The sequence below is a fragment of the Pristiophorus japonicus genome, chromosome 7 (assembly GCF_044704955.1).
Source record: "Pristiophorus japonicus isolate sPriJap1 chromosome 7, sPriJap1.hap1, whole genome shotgun sequence".
In the NCBI taxonomy this organism is placed as follows: Eukaryota; Metazoa; Chordata; class Chondrichthyes; family Pristiophoridae; genus Pristiophorus; species Pristiophorus japonicus.
This window is the reverse complement of record NC_091983.1, coordinates 37815051-37835606: the sequence shown is the minus strand read 5'-3', so window position 1 is coordinate 37835606 and position 20556 is coordinate 37815051. Positions and strand designations below refer to the sequence as shown.

The window sequence follows — 20556 nt, the reverse complement described above, 5'->3', positions numbered from 1 at the left end:
GAACACTGGTTACATAAACATTCTGACCAGCACCTGTTTCAGAGGGGCACCCTGGGGGACTAAAAGTCACCTGATCCAATATGGCGGCCACCAAACTTTTGGTGCAGACTGAATGCGGGAGATTCTGGCCCAATTTTGGTCGGTTTTTCACTCATTTAACACCTGAAAAACGAGGGAAACGAAATTGAGTTTCTTCTCCAATGTATCTTCTGTTCCATCGTCATCTTTAAACATAAGGATGAACTTGCAATATCAAACTTGTTAGCACCTCCCATTCTGCTTTGAATAATTCCTAATAGTGGAGTAGACAGTTAGCTTCTCTTTGTGCTGTTTTAGGTGTGTGGTATTTAACAATAGAGGAAACATTGGTTTAGCACTAAGATATTATTAGAATCAAGCAGTTCAATGAAATAAAAGCAACAGAGAGCACGTGGCTCTTTTGCAGTTTTGAAAATTAATACTTTGGCAAACAGTCAGTGGTCAATTCTCATGTGAATTGTTGCATTTGAAGATTTCAACTTGGAAAGTGTGGAAGACAATTATTGCAAAAAAAAGTTAATCTGACTCTGAATTATTTTCTCATTGTTCAGAAATGTCAGACTTGCAAACTAAAAGCTCTTGATGGTAATTCACGTTTGATAGAAAAGATAATTTTATTATATGAATAGAAAAGAATAAAGCTCTTCCTTCCTCCAAAATAATGTTACACAGTTTGGGCTACATAGGACCCTTAATGCTGTTCTCCCATTTAATGATCTTGTGGCTGATCTGTATCCCATCTCCTTCCACCCGCTTTGGCTCCATATCTCTTGGCTAACAAAAATCTACTGATCTCAGATTTAAAGTGAACTCATATACAGAAACCTCGGTAGTTATTTACTGCCCAGGAAAAATGAAGGCTTTGTGTCTTAATGCAAGGAGTATCCGTAATAAGGTGGATGAATTAACTGTGCAAATAGATGTTAACAGATATGATGTGATTGGGATTACAGAGACATGGCTCCAGTATGATCAGGGCTGGGAACTCAACATCCAAGGGTATTCAACATTCAGGAAGGATAGAATAAAAGGAAAAGGAGGTGGGGTAGCATTGCTGGTTAAAGAGGAGATTAATGCAATAGTTCGGAAGGACATTAGCTTGGATGAAGTGGAATGTATATGGGTAGAGCTGCAGAACACCAAAGGGCAAAAAAACGTTAGTGGGAGTTGTGTATAGACCTCCAAACAGTAGTAGTGATGTTGGGGAGGGCATCAAACAGGAAATTAGGGGTGCATGCGATAAAGGTGCAGCAGTTATCATGGGTGACTTTAATATGCATATAGATTGGGCTAACCAAACTGGAAGCAATACGGTGGAGGAAAATTTCCTGGAGTGCATAAGGGATGGTTTTCTAGACCAATATGTTGAGGAACCAACTAGGGGGGAGGCCATCTTAGACTGGGTGTTGTGTAATGAGAGAGGATTAATTAGCAATCTCGTTGTGCGAGGCCCCTTGGGGAAGAGTGACCATAATATGGTGGAATTCTACATCAGGATGGAAAATGAAACAGTTAATTCAGAGGCCATGGTCCAGAACTTAAAGAAGCATAACTTTGAAGGTATGAGGCGTGAATTGGCTAGAATAGATTGGCGAATGATACTTAAGGGATTGACAGTGGATGGGCAATGGCAGACATTTAGAGACCGCATGGGTGAACTACAACAATTGTTCATCTCTGTCTGGCGTAAAAATAAAAAAGGGAAGGTGGCTCAACCGTGGCTATCAAGGGAAATCAGGGATAGTATTAAAGCCAAGGAAGTGGTATACAAATTGGCCAGAAATAGCAGCGAACCTGGGGACTGGGAGAAATTTAGAACTCAGCAGAGGAGGACAAAGGGTTTGATTAGGGCAGGGAAAATAGAGTACAAGAGGAAGCTTGCAGGGAACATTAAAACGGACTGCAAAGGTTCTATAGATATGTAAAGAGAAAAAGGTTAGTAAAGGCAAACATAGGTCCCCTGCAGCCAGAATCAGGGGAAGTCATAACGGGGAACAAAGAAATGGCAGACCAATTGAACAAGTACTTTGGTTCAGTATTCACTAAGGAGGACACAAACAACCTTCTGGATATAAAAGGGGTCAGAGGGTCGAGTAAGAAGGAGGAACTGAGGGAAATCCTGATTAGTCGGGAAATTGTGTTGGGGAAATTGATGGGATTGAAGGCCGATAAATCCCCAGAGCCTGATGGTCTGCATCCCAGAGTACTTAAGGAGGTGGCCTTGGAAATAGCAGATGCATTGACAGTCATTTTCCAACATTCCATAGACTCTGGATCAGTTCCTATGGAGTGGAGGGTAGCCAATGTAACCCCACTTTTTAAAAAAGGAGGGAGAGAGAAAACAGGGAATTATAGACCGGTCAGCCTGACATCGGTAGTGGTTAAAATGATAGAATCAATTATTAAGGATGTCATAGCAGCGCATTTGGAAAGAGGTGACATGATAGGTCCAAGTCAGCATGGATTTTTGAAAAGGAAATCATGCTTGATAAATCTTCTGGAATTTTTTGAGGATGTTTCCAGTAGAGTGGACAAGGGAGAACCAGTTGATGTGGTGTATTTGGACTTTCAGAAGGCTTTCGACAAGCTCCCACACAAGAGATTAATGTGCAAAGTTAAAGCACATGGGATTGGGGGTAGTGTGCTGACGTGGATTGAGAACTGGTTGGCAGACAGAAAGCAAAGAGTAGGAGTAAATGGGTACTTTTCAGAATGGCAGGCAGTGACTAGTGGGGTACCGCAAGGTTCTGTGCTGGGGCCCCAGCTGTTTACATTGTACATGAATGATTTAGACGAGGGGATTAAATGTAGTATCTCCAAATTTGCAGATGACACTAAGTTGGGTGGCAGTTTGAGCTGCGAGGAGGATGCGATGTGGCTGCAGAGTGACTTGGATAGGTTCGGTGAGTGGGCAAATGCATGGCAGATGAAGTATAATGTGGATAAATGTGAGGTTATCCACTTTGGTGGCAAAAACAGTGAGACAGACTATTATCTGAATGGTGACAGATTAGGAAAAGGGGAGGTGCAACGAGACCTGGGTGTCTTGGTACATCAGTCATTGAAGGTTCGCATGCAGGTACAGCAGGCGGTTAAGAAAGCAAATGGCATGTTGGCTTTCATTGCAAGGGGATTTGAGTACAGGGGCAGGGAGGTGTTACTACAGTTGTACAGGGCCTGGTGAGGCCATACCTGGAGTATTGTGTACAGTTTTGGTCTCCTAACTTGAGGAAGGACATTCTTACTATTGAGGGAGTGCAGCGAAGGTTCACCAGACTGAGTCCCTAGCCATGGCCACTGTCAAAGGCTGAACTAGACTGCAACCTTCATGACATATTTGACCCCAAGAAAATTTTATGACCACATATCCACACCATCACTAAAACCATCTAATTCCATCTCTGGAACATCGCTTGACTCCACCCCTGTCTCAACTCATCTGCTGCTGAAACATTCATCCATGCCTTTGTTACCTCTAGACTTGACTATTCCAATGCACTCCTGGCCGGCTTCCTATATTCTACCCTCTCTAAGCTTGAGGTCATTCAAATTTCTGCTGCCCGTATCCTAACTCGCACCAAGTCCTGTTCACCCATCACCTCTGTGCTCGTCGACCTACATTGGTTATCGGTTAAGCAACATCCCGATTTTTAAATTCTCATCCTTGTTTTCAAATCTCTTCATGGCCTTGCCCTTCCCCATCTCTCTAATGTATTCCAGCCCTACATCCCGCCAAGATATCTGTGCTCCTTTAATTCTGGCCTCTTCAACATCCCCGATTTTAATCACTCTGCCATTGGTGGTTATGCCTTCAGTTGCCAAGGCCCTAAGCTCTCATGTGGCTCGGTGTCAAACGTTGTTTTATAACGCTCCTGTGGAGCACCTTCAGATGTTTTATAGTTTAAAGGCGCTATCTAAATACTTTGTTGTTGAATGGCTTGGCTCTGTTTTAAGGTTCTGTATCCTTGTCCTCAACTGTCCCACCAGCAGAAAAGGTTTCTCTTTATCTATCCTATCAATTCTTTTCAAAATCCTAACAACTGCAATCAAATCAGCCCTTAACCTTTTATATTCCAGGGAATATAAGCCTAGTTTATGTAATCTCAGCTCATAATTTAACCCCTGGAGTCCTGGTAATATTCTGGTGTATCTGCATTGCACTACTTCCAAGGCCAATATATCCTTTCCATACTGCGGTGCCCAGAACTGTACACAGTACTCCAGATGCGGTCTAACCAGAGCTTTCGTTCCATTTTCTTCATTTCTGGTGCTTCTAATTCAGGTACAAACTCAATGCCATTAGCACCAATGTACAAAGTAACTGTCTCTCTTCCCTTCCACCCCCATTTCATAAACATTGAGATTCACAGCAATCAAATCGGAAATATGTATAAATGACACCAATGGCTGTGTGTAATTGGGCTTTACTGCATGTGCCAAAAGAAAAGCAACAAGGGATGAGACAGTCAGTCTAATACATGCTATCAACCAATGCAAAGAGTGTTCCAAGAATTGTAAGATGTATTTTCTGACTGAAAAAGTTAACAAGTCCCCAAGCACAAGAAACAAGTGTCCAAAACGAAACATCAATCCACCGTTCCCATACCCAGACGGTGAACTAAAGCAGGGGTAACATGTTTTGATAACTGTCTGTGAGCTCAAGAGAGCTGAGGAGGTCCTGCAGCAAATAGTTTAACAACGTCCAGAGGGAAATCAAGGAGAGGTTATGTATTACATGAAGTCCTTGAGCTCTGGTAACTCTGAGGAACTTACCTTAGCAGAGAAGAAGGTTCAACTCTGACATTGTTAAAAGAACAATTGGGAGAAAAAGAATCTGCAGGAGAGCCGAGATATTATCAGATTAGGACAAATATCTTTATTTATTTACTTGTTTTAAAAGTTACCAATTTCAGAAATGCAAGTAATTCCATATTTGTAGTTTAACTCTTTTTAAAAAAAAAACCTTGAACAAACAACTCTGATTAAGTGTAATTTTTTGTTGTACCAAGGATGGGCTGCAGTGCACAATAGTGAAATTAAGGAAAGAACTTGAATTTAAAGTCTTTCATGTTCTCATGACACCCTGAAGCACTTCACAGCCAATGAATTACTGAAGTGCAGTCACTGTTGTGTAGACAAATACAGCATCTAATTCATACACAGTAAGGCCCCACAAACAGCAAATTAGCTCATCTATTTTTGGCTATATTGGTTGAGAGATGAATGGTGTCTAGGATACCAGCAGAGCTCCCTGATCATCAGCAATGAATAATGCTGTGGGATCTTTTCTGTCTGCCTCAACAAGCAGATGAGGTCTCATTTAATGCATCATACAAAAGTAAACACCTCAGGCAATGCAGCACTCCCTCAACACAGCGCTGAAGTATCATCCTAGATTATGTGCGCAAATCCTAGAATGGGACTTGAATCCGTAACCTTCTGACTCGTGATTGCTACCAACTAAGCCAAGCTGACAGATAATGTAGACGGGTGTTTTTAACTTTCCCTCCAGAAGTCTGTTAGCTAAATATAACAGTGTACCAAGGTTCCAAAGTATATAAAATGAATGAGTTCTTCTCAATAGACTCCTTCCAATATCTCTCACTCACTCATGGCTCAGATCAAACTCGCACAACCTCTTCCCTGTCACTGAATCTTACTATGGGTCACTCTTTCTGTATGAGATCTTTGCCTCCAGGATGGCCCAAAAGATATCTTAACTGTTTTTGCTGGGAGTCAATTGCACAACTCCAGCACTACTGTAACTTCCAGTCTCACTTCAGGATTGCTAATTTTGCACGTGCCCGGTGCTCTTAGCCCGAGTTAAATAACCTGCTTGCATTTACATAATCCATGCATTTTACAGATTCTTTAATCTTCTTTTCTTGATTGAAAGAATTCAGCTTTGTGAGTCTTGGATTCCCAAAAATAATCCTCAACACTCTTCTTCTCAATGAATCATGGTATTCATTATAAACCGTGATAACCAAGGATCTTTATAAATGTGTGATATAAATAGCTGATTATCCTTGTTGAAGGCTGATTCAAATTGTCTGCACCCTGTCGGGAAATGATTGCTTATCACTCTTGTATCCGTTTCATTCTCCTACTTTACAAATGAGCCATTATCACCTGTACTTCCTACTCAGTTCCTTGATGTCCAAAAGTAGAAATTTGATAGAATGAATTTGAACTGGGAAGGTTTCAGTGCACTTATTCAGATAATATTGGAAATGACTAAAGCCAAGATATAGACTGAAATTGGTTCTTAAGTAGCCATCAGCAATCACCTGTACAGAAGTTATTAAGACAATGCACAAGGTTTAATTCAGACCGGTTTTGGATCTGCCTCTTCTCAGTATCATTATGACTTGGAGATGACTGCATCTACAGAATTCTGCACTGACTAGTCACATTTCAATTCTTGTAACTATTCTGCCTATACTCACAGGCCTGCAGTTCCATATCTGCCCTTTATCAAATCTAACCTTGTTTTGTGGAAGCATGAACACAAGCAGCAGCTGGACTCGTGTCTTTAGTTCATTTCTGAAGATCGTAGTGATCCATCCAGCACAAGATACTTAATACCAGACTGAATAGGTAACCATTGGCATTATGTTCTTTGGATCATCAAAGTAACTTTTATACAGGTTTGTGTTGAATGCTATATGTGAACCATTTCAGTCCTCCAATAACTATGTATTTTTTAAATAACTGGTTGTTCTGTGGGGATAGTCAATACCAAGTGTCTTCAAGTTAACCAGGCTTCGAGAAAGAGAGCTAATTGGACCAAGGCAGAGAAAGGCAAAGGAGGAGAAAGAAAGGAGGCAAAAAGGTCCGTTGAAGCCCTGGAAACTTTTAAAACCAAGAATGGAATGCTTTTAATGTTGGGATTAAGCCGACACTCCTATTATTCTCCCATGATATCAAAAATTTGCTGCTATGGGAGAACTGTACCTATGTGCTTTGGTATCAAGGCACCTGGGTACCAGTCAAGAGCATGTTACTATGCACGACGACAAGAATCTGCCAATCAAACAGCAAATCTGGCAGATATAAATGCCCAAACACTAGCTGCAGTATAATTGCAGTCTTCATTTTCATGACATATTTCATGTTTGAATGAGTCTGAAAGATTGAACTTTGTAACAGAAATCGCTCAAGTGAGCACATAAATGTAACCCTTCTGTGCTGTAGATTTCTTATCTCTAGAATCACAGTAAAGCTCTTCCTGGGTATCATCATCATAGACAGTCACTGAAAATTGAGGAAAACTTGCTTCCACTCTAAAAGTGAGTTCTCAGGTGACTGTACAGTCCAATGCAGGAATTACAGTCTCTGTCACAGGTAGGGCAGATAGTGGTTGAAGGAAAGGGCGGGTGGGGCGCTTGGTTTCTGCGTGCTCTCGGCGACGAAACTCGAGGTGCTCAGCACCCTCCCAGATGTTCTTCCTCCACTTTGGGCAGTCTTGGGCCAGGGATTCCCAGGTGCCGGTGGGGATGTTGTACTTTATCAAGGAGGCTTTGAGCGTGTCCTTGAAGCATTTCCTCTGCCCACCTGGGGCTTGCTTGCCGTGTAGAAGTCTGAGGAGAGCACTTGCTTAGGGAGTCTTGTGTTAGGCATGCGGATGATGTGGCCTGCCCAATGGAGCTGGTCCAGTGTGGTCAGCACTTCGATGCTGGGGATGTTGGCCTCGGCGAGGACACTGACTTTGGTGCGTCTATCCGCCCAGTGGATTTGCAGGATCTTGCGGAGGCAGCGCTGGTGGTACCTTCCAGCAACTTGAGGTGTCTGCGATATATTGTCCACGTCTCTGAGCCATATAGGAGTGCAGGTATCACTTCCTGGTATATGCTCCAGTCAGCCCTTGTTCCGACCTATATCTCTCCAGATAGTTGGGGAAGCCAGTACACAGATTTGATGTTATCCCATGACTGGCCTTGCTTAGTATCTGCACAACTGTAATAAGGTTTTAAATATGATGATATATAGTTGTCGAAATGCTACAAGGCGAGAACCTGAGTACAACTATGGTGTACAAATACTCAGGCGCTATCGGTAAGGTGGTGACACTATTGCTGAATCATGGGCAGTTTGATGTTGCAGGCTCACATTTAATGGTAATAAAAATTAATTTCCTAAATGCATTTTATTAAGGCCATTCACTATTTTTGGACAAGGCAAATTATTTTTGAACTTCCTCCCTCCTTTTCTGACTGCAGTGCCTTATGCTGCATTGTGCAATATGACCCCTGGAAGCCTTCCAGTGTTACAGCCAAGTGACTTTCTTCAGATGAGAATGTAGACAGTGAGTGTTGGCAGGCAATTGAACAATGGGAAACATTCTAGATAATCAAGAGCTGGAGAATCAGGGGTTGGCGACTCGCAATTAGGGATAGAATTCGAGCTTCCCCACTTTACTTTGCTTCGTGATACTTAATCCAACTGTAGTGTACCCATCACGCTTTTGCAGATCAGCTAATGTATTCTTTGCATTACAGCACTAGAACCATTTGTGTCCCTGACTTTGGTGAGAGTGTTGTAAAACAAAGTATGCACCATCTTGAGCCTTCAGCTCGAATGAGAATGATGACTGCAGCCTTAAAATAACTATGTCTGAAAGATTTTATGTTGCCACTTCCACTTGAAGTGGTTCTGTAATATAAAGGGAGTATAACTCAACACAGATAGAGGGACTTATAACTTATTTTTTTGCTCTGACTTCAGACAGGATTAATAAACAATCTCCTAGCAAAGGATCCCCTCGGAATGAGTGATCATAGCATGGTTGAATTTCAAATTCAGATGGAGGGTGAGAAAGTTGGATCTCTAACCAGTGTACTAAGCTTAAGTAAAGGAGCCTATGAAGGTATAAGGGCAGAGTTGAGTAAAGTGGACTGGGAAAATAGATTAAAGTGTAGGACAGTTGATGAACAGTGGTGGACATTTAAGGAGATATTTCACAACTCTCAAGAAAAATCTATTCCAGTGAGGAGGAAAGGGTGTAAGAGAAAAGATAGCCACCCATGGCTAACTAAAGAAATAAAGGACGGTATCCAATTAAAAACACGCGCATACAAAGTGGCCAAAACTAGTGGGAGGACAGAAGACTGGGAAGCTTTTAAAAGCCAGCAAAGAACGACGAAAAAAATGATTAAGAAATGGAAGATAGATTATAAAAGTAAACTAGCACAAAATATAAAAACAGATAGCAAGAGTTTCAAGAGGTATATAAAAAGGAAAAAAGTGGCTAAAGTAAATGCTGGTCCCTTAGAGGACAAGACCGGGGAATTAGTAATGGGGAACATGGAGATAGCAAAACTCTGAACAAATATTTTGTATCAGTCTTTACGGTCGAGGACACTAACAATATTCTGACAGTGGATAGCCAAGGGGCTATGGCGGGGGGGGGGGGGGGGGGTGGTGGTGGTGTGATGTAACACCACAATCACAATCACTAAGGAGGTTGTACTCAGTAAGATAAATTCCCTGGACCTGATGGCTTGCATCCTAGGGTCTTAAGAGAAGTAGCAGCAGGGATTGTGGATGCATTGATTGTAATTTACCGAAATTCCCTGGATTCTGGGGAGGTCCCAGCAGATTGGAAAACTGCAAATGTAACGCCCCTATTTAAAAAAGGAGAAAGACAAAAATCAGGAAACTATAGACCAGTTAGCCTAACATCTATGGTTGGGAAAATGTTGGAGTCCATTATTAAAGAAGCAGGACATTTAGAAAAGCAAAATTTGGTCAGGCAGAGTCAGCATGGATTTATGTCGGGGAAGTCATGTTTGACAAATTTGCTGGTGTTCTTTGAGGATGTAACAGGGTGGATAAAGGGGAAACCAGTGGATGTGGTGTATTTTGACTTCCAGAAGACATTTGACATTTGCCAAATAAAAGGTTACTGCACAAGATAAAAGTTCATGGGGTTGGGGGTAATATATTAGCATGGATAGAGGATTGGCTAACTAACAGAGAACGGAGAGTCAGGATAAATGGTTCATTCTCTGGTTGGCAATGAGTAACTAGTTGGGTGCCGCAGGGATCAGTGCTGGGATCCCAACTATTTACAATCTATATTAACTTGGAAGAAGGGACTGAGTGTAACGTAGACAAGTTTGCTGAAGCTATGCTCCACCTCACAGTCAACAAGCTCCTCTCTGGAGTGGAACTAAACTACAGAACCAGTGGGAAACTGTTTAGCCTACGTCGCCTCCAGGCCAGGTCCAAGATCACCCCAACCTCTGTCGCTGAGCTGCAGTACGCGGACGACGCCTGCGTCTGCGCACATTCTGAGGCTGAACTCCAGGATATAGTCAATGTATTCACTGAGGCATATCAATGCACGGGCCTTATGCTTAACATCCGTAAGACAAAGGTCCTCCACCAGCCTGTCACCGCTGCGCAGCACTGCCCTCCAATCATCAAGATTCACGACGTGGCCCTTGAGAACATGGACCATTTCCCATATCTCGGGAGCCTCTTATCAACAAAGGCAGACATTGATACGGAGATTCAGCATCGCCGCCAGTGCAGCCTTCAGCCGTCTGAGGAAAAGAGTGTTTGAAGACCAGGCCCTCAAATCTACCACCAAGCTCATGGTCTATAGAGCTATAGTAATACCCGCCCTCCTATATGGATCAGAGGCATGGACGATGTATAGAAGGCACCTCAAATCGCTGGAGATATATCACCAACGATGTCTCCGCAAGATCCTGCAAATCCCCTGGGAGGACAGGCGCACCAACATCAGTGTCCTCATCCAGGCTAACATCCCCAGTATTGAAGCACTGACCACACTCGATCAGCTTCGCTGGGCAGGCTACATAGTTCGCATGCCAGATGTAAACAAATGCTTTATGCGGAGCTACTTCATGGCAAACGAGCCAAAGGTGGGCAGCGGAAACGTTACAAGAACACCCTCAAAGCCTCCCTGGTAAAGTCTTCCTCGATTCGGAGGGACTGCCTATGATGATGATGGGAGGAAAAGCAACGTGTGAGCAGGACATAAACATTCTGCAAAAGGACATAGACAGGCTAAGTGAGTGGGCAAACATTTGGCAAATGGAGTATAATGTCGGAAAGTGTGAGATCATGCATTTTGACAGAAAAAAAATCAAGGAGCAAGTTCTTATTTAACTGGAGAAAGATTGCAAAGTGCCACAGTACAGCGGGACCTGGGGGTACTTGTGCATGGAACACAAAAGGAGAGTATGCAGGTACAGCAAGTGATCAGGAAGGCCAATGGTATATTGGCCTTTATTGCAAAGGGGATGGAGTATAAAAGCAGGGAAGTCTTGCTACAGCTATATAAGGTATTGGTGAGGCCACACCTGGAATACTGTGTGCAGTTTTGGTTTCCATATTTACGAAAGGATATACTTGCTTTGGAGGCAGTTCAGAGAAGGTTCATTGGGTTGATTCTGGGGATGAGGGGGTTGACTTTTGAGGAAAGGTTGAGTAGTTTGGGCCTCTACTCATTGGAATTCAGAAGAATGAGAGGTGATCTTATCGAAATGTATAAAATTATGAGGGGACTTGACAAGTTGGTTGCAGAGAGGATGTTTCCACTGAAGGGGGAGACTAGAACTCGAGGGCATGATTTTAGACTAAGGGGCCGCCCATTTAAAACAGAGATGAGGAGAAATTTCTTCTCTGAGGGTTGTAAATCTGTGGAATTCGCTGCCTCAGAGAGCTGTGGAAGCTGGGACATTGAATAAATTTAAGACAGAAATAGACAGTTTCTTAAACGATAAGGGGTTGCGGGGAGCAGGCGGGGATGTGGACCTGAGTCCATGATCAGATCAGCCATGATCTTATTGAATGGCGGAGCAGGCTTGAGGGGCCATATGGCCTACTCCTGTTCCTATTTCTTATGTTCTTATGTTCTTAGCCCCAAAGGTTTAAGGACTCTTTAAATTGTTCTTGGGATGTGGGCGGTGCCGCCAAGGACAGATATATTGCCCATCCCTAGTTGCCCTGAGAAGGTGGTGGTGGGCTGTTATTTTCTTGAACTGTTCCCAGCAGTATGTTTCCAAGTCAGGATGATCGTGTCCCCATGATATTGCTTTTCCAGACCTGGTGGAGGCTGCAGGGCTGGCAGGTGCTGTCTCAGTAAGTTTGGTGAGCTGCTGCAGTACATCTTGTAAACAGTACATACTGCAGCCACAGTGCACTTGTGCTGGAGGGGGTAGGTACTGAGTTCAGTGATGGGACACTGATCAAGGAGACTACTTTGTTCTGGATGGTGTCGAGCTTACTACGTGCTGTTCCAACTGTACCCATCAGGCGAGTGATGAGTATTCCATCATAGTTGTTGTTTTGGCAAACTGGAACTCAAAATGGACAATTTATCAATATAACTTTAATTAATTTAGAATAAAAGTTACTCTTTTTAATAAATGAAATGCAGCCACTGTTAATGTAAAGGTGATCTCAGAGTTCTTAAATTGTGGCATTATAAGTACAAGGCTACCTCCTGCCTGTCGCCATATCATCAGCATCACATCCTCTGACCCAGTGACTTTATTCATGGACTCAATGTCCTTTTCTGGCCACTGCATCTCGTCAAAAAATTTATTTTCGGAGGAAACTGTCTGAGCTTGTGCACCACAGACTGTTGCTTTACAAGCACATTGGTTTTGAGAGGGTTTTTTTCCTCTTTGTGAAAGATTTTTTCTTCATCAGATTTTTTTCTTCGTCAGGAACGAGGTTTGATTGCAGATGAATAGTTAAACAAAGCAAATAAGGTGAGATGATTGCCTCCCACTCTTTAGCAGTCAGTCCATTTGGTGGTGTCATGGTGAATGGGTGATTTCCTCAAAGGTGCAATGCCACTTGTGGATTGTTCACTTTGAATTGTGAGAGAGTGATGTTCATTCAACAGGTTCCCATATTTATGATTCTGCCATAGGGTATATGAGAACCAATTTTAGCAATGCCAGGAGGCAATGGGCGATCTGCACTTTCCTGTATCTGAATTAACTGAGTTGAAAGTTCAGAGGCACCTGAGAAGGAGTTAGAACACATAATTACTGAGACTGATATCCCAGACATGGCTCCAACATAAATAATTTCAATTCACCGTGGCACTACTCAGGCCCTCCACCTGCAATTTTGCTTACTTTCAAATTAAAATAGACAGAGTCGTTCCACCATACACACAGGCTATCCAATGACATCATTGGAACTTTGAATTGACTGAGTAATTCAGCCATGCATTTCAGGAAGGTCACACATTTGATCCCCAGTCTGTGCTGAGGTAGCTAACCCATCTGGGGTTGGAGTAGGTACAGTACAATTGGTCTCTGTGCCCTTGGTTGGGAGGGAGTGGAATTGGTTAGCACAGGAACATATAGAAACATAATCAGAGGAAGCAAAACAGATCGAGGGCGGAATAAAGCATAACTGCAAAGGAAAAACGTAACTGTGAAATTTGTTTTGGTCCTACAGTGGCATGACGGCTGTCAGGAAAAAAAGGTGAGAACATTAAAAGATGCAAATGGCTTGAAACTGAGGGGTCAAGTTTCGGCCTGAGTTGCTCCTATTTTTTTTTGAGCAACTAGTTTAGAATGGAGTAGCTTAGAAATTGCAATTCTCGGCATTTAGTTTGCTCCAGTTCTAGTGAGTTTAGAACAGTTTCATTTTCGAACAGATTTTTTTATTCAAAAGGGAGCGTGTCCGGCCACTGACGCCTGTTTTGCAAGTTTAGGCAGCGAAAACTTACTCCAAACTAACTTAGAATGGAGTATTGTATGCTCAGAAAAATCTTGCCTGCACTTAGAAATCAGGCGTAGGGAACGAGAGATGGCGGGGGGGTGGGGGGGGGGCGGTTTACAAACATTAAACACTTCACTTTTACAAATAAAGAGCCATCATCAATAATAAATGATAAATAAATCAATAAATAAACCAATAAATCAATCAAAAAAATTTTTAAAAATTACAAATAAATTTTTTTTTTTAAATCAATAAATAAATTATTAAGTTTCTACTCAACGACTGCAGCACTGGGAGCCCTCCAACAGTGTGCTGGGACGGGGCCCCCCCAGTGTGTGTGTCTCTCAATCTCTATCAGTGTCTCTCTCGGGAAGCGGGGGGAAGGAGAGGAGAGGAGAGGGAGGGAGTGGGGGGGGGGGGGAAGAGGAGAGGTGGGGGGGGGGAGAGGAGAGGAGAAGGAGGGGAGGAAGAGGGGGAGAGGAGATGGAGGGAGGGGGAGAGGGGAGGGAGCGAGGGGAGAGAGGGGAAGGAGGGAGAGGGGAAGGAGGGAGAGGGAGAGGAGAAGGAGGGGGAGGGAGGGGGAGAGGGGAGGGAGGAGGGAGGAGGGAGGAGGGAGGAGGGAGGGGAGAGGAGAGGGAGGGGGGGAAGACTGAATGGCCGGGCTGAAGACTTCGGGCGGGGCCCGTCCCCAGCAAGATGGCGGGCGGGCGGGCCCCACCGAAGACATCGGGGTGGGGGTGCGGGAGCAGACCGGACTGGACCTGAAGGCGGTGGGGGAAGCGGGGCGAAGTGAGAGCTGAAGGAGGGGGTGGGGTGAGGGAGAGAGCCGGACCGGAAGCGGCGGCAGTGGGGAGGTGGGGGGGGGGCGGGGTGGGAGAGAGCCGGAGCAGGAGCTGGGAGGGGGCGGCGGTGGGGAAAGCGAGCCGGACCGGGGTGGGGAGGGGGTGCGGGAGAGAGCCGAACCGGGAGCGGGAGCTGGCGGGGGCGGGGGGGGAAAGAGAGCCGGACTGGGACCGGGAGCGGGAGCTGTGGGGGGAGAGAGCCAGACCGGGAGCGGGAGCTGGGCGGGGGAGTGGAGGAGGGGGGCGGGGAAGAGAGCCGGCCCGTAAGTGGGAGCTGGGTGGAGGGGTGGAGAGAGCCGGACCGGGAGCGGGAGCTGCGGGGGTAGGGTAGGGGGAGAGTGCCGAGCTGGGGCGGGGGGGGGGGAAGGGTGTGCGGGAGAGAGCCGGACCGGGAGCGGGAGCTGAACGGGGGCAGTGGGTGGGGGGGGGGGGGCGGGGGGAGAAGCCGGAGCAGGAGCTGAAGAGGAGGAAGGTCCATTCGGCCAGGGCTAGGGGTGGCGTGCTTCGGGCCCCTCCCACACAGCCTCAGGTGCCTGGAGCTACTGCACCTGCGCGCACACTCTAGCGCGCATGTGCCAAGGTCCCAGCACTATTTTCAGCCCCGGGACCTGGCTCCGCCGCCCACAGCTTGTGCTGTACTGCGCCGAGAGCCTGGAACGTTCCAGCAGGGGGGAGAATACCAAGGTAAGTTTTAGGCGCGGTTTTGAGCGCGGATATCAGGCGTGGCTCGCGGGGCTGCGCCGTTCTAGGCGCGGCCTGAAACTTGACCCCTGAGAGTGCGCATGGAATGGTAAATATTCTGAATGCTTCTTTCCTCATAAGTATTCACAAGGAAAGATACAAAAACAAGAGGGCCAAGGTAAACTTCAGGGCTTCAATATCAATGAGTTGGTAGTCTTTGAAAAGTAAAAATGGCTTAAAATAAATAATTCCTGGGGGTTTAGAAGGCATATACATCAGAAAACTGAGGGAGAGTAGTGATGAGATTCGTGATGCATTGATAAACATTGAGGAAGTCAATGGACACTGAAGAAGTACCAGGAGATTGCAAGTAGGCTAATGTGATGCCTGCATCCAAAGACCAAATATAGACAGGCAACTATAGACCCATCAGACTTGGTTCAGTTTCATGTTCAATAATGGAATTGATTATCAGGAGTAAACTGAAAGATTATCTGTGAAACAACAACCCAGCTAACAGCAGTCACCACAACTTTAGAAGGGGAGGATCTTGCATGAGCAACCTTTGATTACTTTGAGGAAGTGATATCCTTTAGGGGATTGCAGTATACCTTATGGCATTTTGTAGTATCAGGAGGTGGGTGGGGTGGCTTGACCCATCCACCTCCACGGAGGTGTGTGGGGGACCTGACCCATCCACCTCCATGGCACGAACCTGGTATTGCAGTACTTCCAGGAACGGTGCAGTGGCTCTAGGCCTTTTGGCTAAGAGCATTGGCGCAGAGTGATCCTTGGCGTGTGCAAGGTGACCTCTGGCGTTTGTGATTTGACAAAGAATTGGAACGATTGGCTACGAATTTCCAAAAAAAAAAAAAATTGTAGTATCGCTGGTGGGGTGGCTTGACCCATCCACCTCCACGGAGGTGTGTGGGGGGCCTGACCCATCCACCTCCATGGCACGAACCTGGTATTGCAGTACTTCCAGGAACGGTGCAGTGGTTCTAGGCCTTTTGGCTAAGAGCATTGGCGCAGAGTGATCCTTGAATGGGCCCAAGGTGACCTCTGGCGTTTGTAATCTGACAAGATGATCTGACAAAGAATTGGAAATATTGGCAACGAATAAATAAAAAAATAAAATAAAAATAAAAATTTGTAGTATCTGTTCTTATCAGTTTAATATCCCCTATGGGGACATGATATTGAATTGATTTTTGGACAGGGAGCTGGATCAGGGGCATGCCCCGTCCATTCCATGCACCGACCTGGTATTGCAATATTTCCAGGAATGGTGCAACTTCGCCTCTCGGCCTTTTGGCCTAAGATCAAACACATTGGCGCAAAGTGATCTTTGGCGTTAGAGTTGATCTGGAACGAAATTGGATAAAAAAAAATAAAACATTTAAAAAAAATTTTTAAAAAAAATTTTGCACTCAGACTTCCAAAAGGCATTTGATCAAGTAAAAGACTCCTAATTAGTTGAAAGCTGAGGGGATTCAAGGTAAAACTTGGGAATGGTTAAAGAATTTGGCTGAAAGGTAGAAACTATCATACCAATGAGAGGAAAGGACTGAGTGGACTGTCTCAGGGCTTGGTGTTTAAACCTCTACAGCAATGACCGATTCAGAAAGAAAGTACAAACTGGTCAAATTTGCAGATATTGCCAAACTAGGCAGGGGAAATCAAAGAAGTCAGCCCAGAAATGACCAAATTAGATAAAATATGTGTATGGGCCGTACAATGACAGATGAAATTTAATGCAAACAAATGTAAAGTGGTGCACAAAGGAAGGCAAAATGGGTGAGGTGCATAATGGTGTTGAAATAGCTCAGGGTGAAGTTGATAAAGATCTAGGAGTCCTTAGTGCACTTGGCTCTCAGTGTTTCAATCAATACAGAGTAACATCAACAAAGTCAGTGGAATGTTGCACGGGATTCATGTGGCCACGGGTACCTGTACATTCGAGGATTCTGAGTGCAATGTGATGAACGCCTCCAAACGGGCACAAATGGCAGAAACTCACCAATCCCATCTGAGGGCCTGGCAGGAGAGGATTGTGTCGGACGAATGGACTTTTGAACCAACGTAAAAGATCACGCTGCTCTTGCATAAAGTGGTTACGGGTGTAATTCACTTATGTTTAAAATTCCACGATCTTTAGCGCTATTTCATTTAATTCCACCCAGAAATCATGCGGAAACTCTATGACAACGTTTTTGCCTAATTACAGCTTGTATCACAATGCTGACTGAATGACCCTGGAGAGAAAACAAAGGGAAATTTCACAGTGGATGGCTCATGCAGAGACAGTGTACAACAAGCATTATAAGCAGTCATTGTCCAAAATTTATTTGGGTCTGTTTCTTAACAGAATACTTTAATTGCTATCTCTGATATTATGCGACTGGAGATTAAAATACGTCACTTGCTTGTGCATCACAGAGATATCTGCCAGGAGCTGCTTACTGTCATTGTTCACTTACGCAAGGCATTAATTTGGCAACAGGAGCAGATGAACCGTTACAGTTTGAGCTGAACTATAAATTTTAATGGCATCAGCCAAATAAAAGTGGAACTCTCCATTATGGCTAGAATTTCATCTCCATGTCCAAAGTGCTTCATCACTGCAACATTTTATAACTTTTTAATATGCAAGCAAACTGATGTCTAATTACTGTGAGCTGAATATAAATCCCAGTGCAGCAAGGAAGCTGTCACACTATTACCAGGCTGCTTCAGCATTCTCCATGTTGAGGAGAAGAAAATGATTACAGAGTGCTGGGGTGTCATTAAAATTGATTGAAGCGTTTAGAAAAAAAATTGTGTCTTTTTTGTTAAGTAAGCATAATTGGGCTGTCTTGTTCTGAATGCAGGCTCTCGGTCTGTGCTTCACCTGCTGGAAGTAAGGTTGCCAACCCTCCAGGATTGGCCTGGAGTCTCCAGGAGTTGCAAATTAATCTCCAGAACACTCCGGTGAGCAAACCTGGAGAATAATCATAGGGGCATTAAAATAATTGTATTTTTTTTCTCCTTTTCTTTGAACACTTCTGTTTGTTGGAGATGGGAACAAAGGGTGTTTGACTGGCATCATCCAATTGGGTAACGAAGAGTCTTTTTGCTTTTCATTTGGCGTGGGAAGATGGTGCTTCACAAGGATAGAAGTTTTGGGCAACCTAGGGCAAGGCATGGTGGCAGGTCAAATTATGGGACCTCCAGGAATACATTCCATCACAGTTGGCAACTCTAGCTGGAAGCCCATGTAAAGAAAGACTTGCATTTATATAGCACCTTTCATGATTTCATCACATCCTAAATCACTTTACAGCCAATTAAGTACTTTGGAAGTGTAGTCAGTGGTATAATGTATGTAAATGATCCGTCTGCTTCCCACAATCTACTGCCCATTAAAATTTAAAATGCTGCGATCTCATACTCAGAAAATGGATCTTTTTGCAAATAATATTCGTGCAATTGTTCAGAAATAGTTTCAATGTATGTTAAATATTCAGAGGTATCCAAAAAGTATTGGCCCTGAAATTGCGGTCGGAGGCTTCCTGCAGGCAATTGCCTCCGACTTGAAACATTTCTACGAAAGTACCTGGTGGTCCGGGAGGAGCCGACGATTCCGGTGGGGAGTACTTCTCTTCCCGCGCTGTGAAATGCGCTCCCATCCTCCAGGTTCCCACGCAGAAGATGCGGTCACATGTGACTGCTCAGCCAATCAGGTACAGTGTTTCACAGCTTTCTCATTTAAGCAATGAGAACTCCGTATCTGAGTTCTCTTTGCTATTAATGAAAAGAAAAAAACAAAGACACTATACACATGTAATAAAAAATAAAAAACACACCTCACTTAATTAAAATTAATTGAAATTAAAGTTAATAAATATCTACAAAAAAAATTTTCCGATTTAAAAAAAAGTTTTTAAAATTATGTTTTAAAAATAAATGTAACGCAGTGAGCTGTTTTTTAAAAAAATAATGTGTTTTTTAAATGTAATTTTATTATGTTTTTGTATGTTTTTAAACTCTTACACCTGCAAATGTAGGCTATACGCCTGCTTTTATCAGGTGCAAGAATTTTGAGGACAATTGCTCGGTAAGATATGGGTAAATACCGCAATCTTGCCCTAGCAAATGTCCTCGCTCCCGAGATGCGGAGGATCTGTCCAGCTTGACAGATCGGAAAAGCCAGTTTTCAGCGCATGTGCATTGTGCTCTGAAAACCGGCTTTTCCAATCCCTTCCCGGGTCCGTAGAAACTTTGTACGGACCCAGGGAGGCCGGAATTTCAGGGCCAGTAACTTACTGATTTAAATATTGCAGATATATTTTTTCAAAGAATTCCCAATCCCAGTCACAGCATTATAAAGGGGAGTAACACTTTCAGCATGCTTCTTTCTGACTGACGGAATCATTTTACATAAGATAACCTGCATGATTATCGAGGTTTCCAATTCAGCAAATAAACTGAGGGAAGGAATGAATGTGTCCCCTCAGAGGCAGACCAGTTCCATAATTGCCATTTTTTTTAGCAAGCTTATTGTTGCTTGAATAGTGTGCAGTTTGGTTTAATTCAGGTATCTGAGGTTAACATTTATAGTGTTACACGGAGTAATTCACAACTGACCTAAGGGTTTGTTAACACAGGCTAAATAATTAAATGGACCTGAAACATGGGAAGTGATTGCATAACAGCTAACAGCAGAAAGAATAATCTACTCTTTCCTTGGCTACTTTCTAGTTCTTCCTTTCTGTCAATCAACCATGAACACATGCTTCACTAATGCATCAACCTACAGGTGTTTTGGTTCAGTATCCTTACAGCTACTGAATCAAGCCTTCGGATAATAAAACTATAATTGGCCAAAAGTGAGCAATAAGATGATGGTGAAATGGCTAATCCCCAGATTCATAGAAATGTCTCTATTTTTCTTTCATCACAAAGAATAAGAAAATATTACCCTCGAAGTATACTTTCTTCTCAAAAAGACACAACATATCTGTTACACATCTCCAACACTCACATTATCAATACACTCATGTTTTAAAGGATTTGGAAATAATGCATGGTGAAATAGCTCACAAATAATACTTGACAACGTCACTCGAAGGTCGGAATTTTCCCAGTCACTAGTGTGCGGGTTTAGCGGTGGGTCAGCAATAAAAATGGCCGAAATTGCCGGCGCATCGGGAACCCGCCGACTCCCACATTTAACTCGGGCGTGTTTACCCGCGCACCACAGACCCGCTTGGCAGAGGCGGGTGACCTCATT

General features: G+C 43.9%; 1 protein-coding gene and 1 pseudogene across 1 annotated transcript in view; both read left to right on the top strand.

Annotated features, from left to right (window-relative positions):
• LOC139266579 (CUB and sushi domain-containing protein 1-like) overlaps window positions 1–20556 on the top strand; it is a 3131815-nt gene that overhangs the window by 1205721 nt on the left and 1905538 nt on the right. The window lies entirely within an intron of this gene.
• Window positions 16416–16583, top strand: LOC139267518 (U2 spliceosomal RNA; annotated as a pseudogene).